This window comes from Euprymna scolopes, chromosome 38, assembly GCF_053919585.1.
Source record: "Euprymna scolopes isolate OS-2025 chromosome 38, ASM5391958v1, whole genome shotgun sequence".
In the NCBI taxonomy this organism is placed as follows: domain Eukaryota; kingdom Metazoa; phylum Mollusca; class Cephalopoda; order Sepiida; family Sepiolidae; genus Euprymna; species Euprymna scolopes.
The window spans coordinates 30770223-30778232 of record NC_136519.1 but is presented as its reverse complement, the minus strand read 5'-3'; the positions used below and the strand labels follow the sequence as shown (position 1 = coordinate 30778232).

Sequence of the window (8010 nt, the reverse complement as noted above, 5' to 3'; positions counted from 1 at the left end):
GGTTTTAGGTAGACGTTCTCCTTTTTTTTATACATATAAATATACCTATGTATACACACACACATGCACATATATATATGCATATATATATATATATATATATATATATACATATGTGTGTGATCGTTTATGTATATTCATGTTTATTTAATTTATTTATTTGTTTGTATTCTATTGTTATTGTTAGTTTTAAAGCTATTTTGTATCGCTACGCTAGAGTAAGTTTTATTTTGTGAACACAGTTGTTTGCTATTTCCCGCCTACAGTTAAATAATTTTGAGGTTCTTTAAAGTACAGGATAGAAAATTTTTCATGGAGGCATAATTTACATGGGTCGTCTAAATGTCTGCATGTGGTAGCTTGTCTCATTATTTTCCATTCGACTAACTAGCTCTACCTACGTATTGAGCACTTTTGAAGTAAATACTTAAAGTTTACGCATAAATATATACTTTCGTATATTAAATTTATGTGAATAAATGAAGTAGCTATATATATATATATATTGGTAAACATATCGCAGAATAGATCTTTTAATCTTATTAATTTTATTAAATTTACTTATATGTATCACCATGTTGTTATTGGGAAAGTGGTATTTTGTATTGGCGGGCCATGTATTTTACAAATGTCATTTTTTTTAACTCTCCGAAACAGCTACATGATAGACAGCTGATGATCCCCGTTTTCTATTTAGCAATTTAAATTAAGTTTTTTTTTTATTGGGGACACTGACTTCTACTAAGGTTGCTTCTTTCTCCTTCAGTAGATTGTATGAGTGTTACTACTTTCTCCTCTTGTTCCATATCACTATGCCTGATTTAACAGCTCTGTTTTCTAGATACGTAGTTGTAGGAACTGTGCAGTCATTTTGGATAGTACTTTAATTTATTTCTAATTGTTCTTTCTGGCATGTGTTCACAGGACTTGCTACTCCACGGGATATTCAAAATTTCAAGCCAAAGAGGAAGTCGAATGCATGCACCAGTCAGGGCCGAACTTATAAATCAAATACAGATCCAAACTAGTATACTGCGAGCTGTTACTGCTGTTATTGCTGCTGTGGTCGTATTTAATCGCTACGCCTGCTACAGTGTTTTTTTCCACCAAAAATGCTACACATATATAGTGTTTATTTATTTAAATATTTATAAGGCGAAAAAAAAACAAACATATACGCCTCTTTTTTATTCCTGCAATGAATTCTAATGCTAACATACATGAAAGGTTGTAACTAGATCAGCATCAAAATTGCAGACACGTTTTAAACATTTTCTTTCATTGGGATGTATTGGGGCCCTAAGGTAGCGAGAGAGTAGGGTTAACTAAGCTAACTATGAATGCAGCTTGAAGAATTTAGAATATACAGTTTTGGGGCGAATAAATACAAATTAATGCAATAAAATAGGAGAATGTATAAGCAATAATAAATGGCCCCATGTCGGACGTCTAAGAATGACGCGATTGTCTAATATTGAAAAAGATCAATTTAAAGGAACAAAGAAGAAGTTGATTGTATAGATAACGACTAATTGAGGAGAGTTAGGGAGAGAATCGAGAAGCGAACACGGCGGACGTTCAAATCATATGCTCAATCAACATCTGTATGTAGGATTTGGGCCCCTTAAAGGATAATCTGTCGGCCTGGTACTCAACCTACAAGCATGTGTTTGAAGATCGAAATAAAGCTGAAATAAAAGAAAGTGTATTTGTGTTGATTTGCATGCCATTCTATATTTGGAAAGGATCTTTATTCCAGCGTCCACAGGACGAGTAAGCACAAACGGCAAGAAGCAACGACGGAGGGAATCGTTATATACGACATTAACGAGTACCTTACCGTGTATGTATAATGTACGCACTTCATTGTCATTAGGAACATTAATAAACATCTATGTAACATGCTAGTAAGCAATGAGATGTGTGTGTGCGCGCGCGTGGGCGCGCGCGCGTGCGCGTGCGTGCGCGTGTGTGCGTCTATGTATGTGTGTGATGAAGTAGGTTTTTTTTTTCAAGAAAACCAAAATTTACGATTTTAAGTCGTTAAGTATTTTTAGCAGGCATTGATGATCCCTTGGTTATGGAGAGGTTGTTAAAAGTGGAAGGTAACCAGGGATGAATTTTGAATTCAATCAAATATGGCGACTGGTTTCTGTCGCATCGAGCAAGTCATAAAATTTGATTTTCTAAAACGCAAAAAAAAAAAAAAAATATTTGATCAAATTACTCGATTTTTGGAACATGCCACTTTGTTCCGTGACGTATACGTACTTCATAAAGATATTTCCTACATTTTCTTTACTTAAAATTTTTATTGAGTGCGAGTGTAAATAAGCACCGATTATTTTTAATAAAAAAAACCCAACTACTTGACAAATAGTGTTTATATCTTTAGCAACAGACTAGATATATTTTTTTCTATTTTTGTGAATGTCTATGCAGTTATCTCTCATCGCTAGACTAGTTTTTTTTTTCGAGATGCTTTTGCGACATGTGTGGGGTCAGTCTTTACAACACGTCTAGACCAGTTAAGTTTACAGATAAGTGGTAGACGAGGTCATATTTCTCTAGAGAACATAATAAGGGGAAGTAATCATTGATTATTTTGAGTTTCCACGTGCGTTAGGGGTGTCTGCACTTGTCCACCGATTTGTTGATTTCATTTTTTTTCAACCTCATTGAAACAGCAAGATTTGATTATCTTGAATAAAAAAAAATACTTGATCAAATTACGTGATTTTTGGAAGTTTTCATCTTCGACCTGTGACTGGTGTGTACATCATGCAGGCATGTTTGTATTTTCTTTAATTTTAAATGCCGCCTTAAACGTCAATATGAATAAGCACCGATTATGTATTTTTAGCAGCCATTGATGTGCCTTTCATTCTGGAGAGGTTGTTAAGGGGGAGATAATCATGGATGAATTTCGAATTAAATCAAATATGTCGAGCGGTTTCGCAGGCACTGAACAAGTCATCAAATTTGATTTTTTTAAAATAATAAAACTACTACTTGATCAAATTACGTAATTTTGGGAATATGCCATTTTCGTCCCGTAACTGGTATGCATATCATAAAAAAAAAAAAAAAAAAAAACGTTTCTGCATTTTATTATAAAATTATCCTTATAAATGCAAGTCTAAATAAACACCATTTTTTTTTCTGTGATATTTTCAGGGAGTAAAGAGTTCATGTCTTATTTTAAATGGGTTCAATGAATTTTAAGTAAACATTAGTAGCTGACATTTATTTTTTTTTCTTTTCCTTTTCAAAATTCTTTTAGGTTCTTCCCATCTATGCAGACAGGCACGCACAGTAAACTATGCGGGTTACAACCCTACCAACCCCAGTCATCGACCCGACTAAAGTACGCTAGCTAAATATTACGATAGAGTAGACGAGACGCCACCCTCTTTCCACAGGGGCACATGCAGAGGGCGCACCTCAAGCGTGCGCGGCCCCCTTGCCAAGGATGTCGGCTCGTCTAAGAAATGGGAACCGTTCACGTTTTTTTTTTTTTTTTTTTTTTTTTCAGATGACTTCTATGAGTCATCACTCTATCTTCTCTTTGATAACATCCTGCCTTGCAATGTTAGATGCATCGGGAATTGACGAATGTCCTGAACCCTGATGCAACGTCTCGTATATTTTCGACATAGACAGATGAAAAAAGAAGTATGAGTAGACGAAAAAAAAAAAAGGAAAGAAAAAGAAATAATGGATTAATACAAGGAAAAGGATAGAAAGAAAAAAAAAGAAAGAATGGATTAATGCAAGGAAAAAAGAAGACGGAAAGAAAAGAAAGCAAGAAAAAGAAAGAATGGATTAATACAAGGAAAAGAACAGAAAGAAAAAAAGAATGGATTAATGCAAGGAAAAAAAGAAGATAGAAAAAAAGAAAGCAAGAAAAAGAAAGAATGGATTAATACAAGGAAAAGGACAGAAAGAAAAAAAAGAAAGAATTGATTAATGCAAGGAAAAAAGACAGAAAGAAAAGAAAAAGAAAGAATGGATTGATGCAAGGGGAAAAAAGACAGAAAGAAAAGAAAGAAAGAAAGAAAGAGAGAAAGAGAAATAATGGATTGATGCAAGGGGAAAAAGACAGAAAGAAAAGAAAGAAAGAAAAGACTATTGCAAGGGGAAAAAGACAAAAAGGAAAGAAAGAGAGAAAGAGAAAGAATGGATTAATGCAAGGAAAAAAGACAGAAAAAAAAAGAAAAATAAAGAATGGATTGATGCAAGGGGAAAAAAGACAGAAAGAAAAGAAAGAAAGAAAGAGAGAAAGATAAATAATGGATTGATGCAAGAGGAAAAAAGACAGAAAGAAAAGAAAGAAAGAAAAGACTATTGCAAGGGGGAAAAGACAAAAAGGAAAGAAAGAGAGAAAGAGAAAGAATGGATTAATGCAAGAAAAAAAGACAGAAAAAAAAGAAAAATAAAGAATGGATTGATGCAAGGGGAAAAAAGACAGAAAGAAAAGAAAGAAAGAAAGAGAGAAAGAGAAATAATGGATTGATGCAAGGGGAAAAAGACAGAAAGAAAAGAAAGAAAGAAAAGACTATTGCAAGGGGGAAAAGACAAAAAGGAAAGAAAGAGAGAAAGAGAAAGAATGGATTAATGCAAGGAAAAAAGACAGAAAAAAAAGAAAAATAAAGAATGGATTGATGCAAGGGGAAAAAAGACAGAAAGAAAAGAAAGAAAGAAAGAGAGAAAGAGAAATAATGGATTGATGCAAGGGGAAAAAGACAGAAAGAAAAGAAAGAAAGAAAAGACTATTGCAAGGGGGAAAAGACAAAAAGGAAAGAAAGAGAGAAAGAGAAAGAATGGATTAATGCAAGGAAAAAAGACAGAAAAAAAAGAAAAATAAAGAATGGATTGATGCAAGGGGAAAAAAGACAGAAAGAAAAGAAAGAAAGAAAGAGAGAAAGAGAAATAATGGATTGATGCAAGGGGAAAAAGACAGAAAGAAAAGAAAGAAAGAAAAGACTATTGCAAGGGGGAAAAGACAAAAAGGAAAGAAAGAGAGAAAGAGAAAGAATGGATTAATGCAAGGAAAAAAGACAGAAAAAAAAGAAAAATAAAGAATGGATTGATGCAAGGGGAAAAAAGACAGAAAGAAAAGAAAGAAAGAAAGAGAGAAAGAGAAATAATGGATTGATGCAAGGGGAAAAAGACAGAAAGAAAAGAAAGAAAGAAAAGACTATTGCAAGGGGGAAAAGACAAAAAGGAAAGAAAGAGAGAAAGAGAAAGAATGGATTAATGCAAGGAAAAAAGACAGAAAAAAAAGAAAAATAAAGAATGGATTGATGCAAGGGGAAAAAAGACAGAAAGAAAAGAAAGAAAGAAAGAGAGAAAGAGAAATAATGGATTGATGCAAGGGGAAAAAGACAGAAAGAAAAGAAAGAAAGAAAAGACTATAGCAAGGGGGAAAAGACAAAAAGGAAAGAAAGAGAGAAAGAGAAAGAATGGATTAATGCAAGGAAAAAAGACAGAAAAAAAAGAAAAATAAAGAATGGATTGATGCAAGGGGAAAAAAGACAGAAAGAAAAGAAAAAAAAAGAAAAAGAAAGAATAGATTAATGCAAAGAAAAAAGACAGAAAGAAAAGAAAAAGAAATAATAGAATCATGCGAGGAAAAAAGACAGATTGGCCGATTTTTTAAAAAATTCACACGAAGGTATTCATGTGTCTTGGGTGTTCTTAAATAGGTTTTGTGTCGGAATGCGTCTGATAAGTATCGAAAATCGATAATAAAAAAAATGCGATTAAAGAAGGAAGTCCCGTTTTGACTAAAGATAACACTTTTATAAAACTTAACATCACAAGTGCAATTGAGAACTTTTATTACAGCATAAGCAGAAAGGCCCAATAAAATCAACTGTAGATTCTTTTATAAGACAGACGTGCATTCGAAATGATTTTTTTTAAAAGCCTAATTGATCCATGATATTTGAGTTTTGTACGTTTAATTCAAGTTATTATGCAAAAATAGTTTCATAAAACCAAGAGTTGGTTCTTTGATAAGACGGGTCACATTCGAAATGAATGTTTCTGTTTAGAGCACAATTGAGCTACGATGTTTTACTTTTGTATTTGAAAATTTTATTCAATCCATTATATATAAAAATAATTTTATAAAATCAACAGTAGATTCTCTACAGTGCAATGTAGACTATAATATATTGTGAACTAACTTTCCCCCCCTCTCAATACATAGCGGGGGTTCATTAACTAGAACAAGCGATCAATCGATTTGATTTAAAAATGGACGACTTCACCAATTTCGATTTCAATAAAAGGTATGGGAAAGTGGAACATTTGTTGATCCTCATTGGATCCCGGACAACGTCGGGTCTCCCTGCTAGTTTAGGTATAAAATAAGGAGATTAATGAAAAGAAAGAATGGACTAATAGAAAATAGGAGAAAAGGAAACGGAGACGGAAAGCAAGAAGGGAACAATGAAAATGAATGAATTAATGAACGATATAAAAAGAAAGGAAAGAAAAATGAAGGAAATATTAAATTAATAAATTAAAAAATAAAAGGAAGGAAGAAAGAAAAAACTAAAAAGAATTAATTAATAATAGAAAGAAAAAAAAGAATAAAAAGAATTAATGAATTAATGAAAGCAAAAAAAAATGAAGGAAAACTAAACAATAAATTAAAAGAAACAAAGAAGGAAAGCAAGAAAGAAATGAAAATGAATTAATGGAAAAAAGAAAAGAAAGAAGGAAAAAAGAATGAATTAATTCATGAAACGAAAACACTAACAACAACAACAAAAAGAATGAATGAATGAGTAAAAGAAAAGATAAAGAAAAGCACACGGAATAAAAAGAACGAATAAATGAATGAAAGTAAAAAAAAAAAACGAAGGACAGGAATAAAAAGAATGAATCCATAAATTAAAGGAAAAAGAAGGAAAAACATGAACAAAAACAATGAGTTTATAAAAAAAAGGAAGAAATACAGGAAGGAATAAAAATGAAAGAATTAGTGCGGGGGAAAAAAGAAAGAAAGAAAGAAAGAATAAAATAAAAATAAAGAAAAAAGATGTAAAAAACAATACAGGAATTAATGAAATTAAAAAAAGGGAAAGAACAAAAATAACAAACAAAAATGAAAGAATGAAAGGAAAAAACGAAGGAAAGAAATTAAAAATATGAATCAATCTCAAATTGGAAGCCATGTTTAATTTCAGAAGAGTTTCTGATGGGTAGCTTTTCTGTACAATTCTTGGCGATGAAGAATTATCGTGTGGCAGCTGTTCTGTACAGGTTCTAGACTTTATAATTTTGCAACCAAAGAGCAAAGGATCCTTCTCCTGTTGACACGAAAACATATGCGCTAAAATGCTAAAAAGATTGAATTTTTATGGAGCAATCCTGGTTTCTGATTGGTTGATAACAGAACGTGAATGTATTTGATTCGCCAGTTCCTATATGTACGGTATAATCACGTTGGCACACCGGTTCCCGTCAGATCACCGAAGTTAAGCAACGTTGAGCCTGGTCATTACTAAAATGGGTGACTAATTTGGGAAGTCCAGGTGCTGTATGTAGGAGGGCGTCGACGCCTCTCTGCAAAAAGTTACAAAAACCTAACGGTTTCATCTTCCCTAACGGGGATATACATGCGACTGGGGACCGCTTGTGAATTTCGTACTCCCATGAAACTTCCTCCTTCGGAGGAAGCCGGTTAAACGCTGAATAGGGTTGGTGCTGACTGCTGACTGCACATGTCAGTTCCTATCAGCAGTGTTTATAAATAGAATCTCCCAACTTTGACAGAACATACCCCCATTAGATGTCAAAAATATTGCAAGAATGACTGAATTAATTAATTGAAGGAAAAAAAGAAGGAAAATAATGAAAGATGAACGAAAGAAAGGAAAAAGAAAAGAATGAATAAATAAATTACAAGAAAAAGTAGTTTTCAAAATCATGGAGGATGGAAGCACCGAGGAGGCAAAGAACTATCCAGACCTCCAGTACTGCGAAAAGTACTGG

General features: G+C 32.8%; 1 pseudogene; it reads left to right on the top strand.

Annotated features, from left to right (window-relative positions):
- The first annotated feature begins 7443 nt into the window (after positions 1–7443).
- On the top strand, positions 7444–7562 carry LOC145263497 (5S ribosomal RNA; annotated as a pseudogene).
- The last annotated feature ends 448 nt before the right edge of the window (positions 7563–8010 follow it).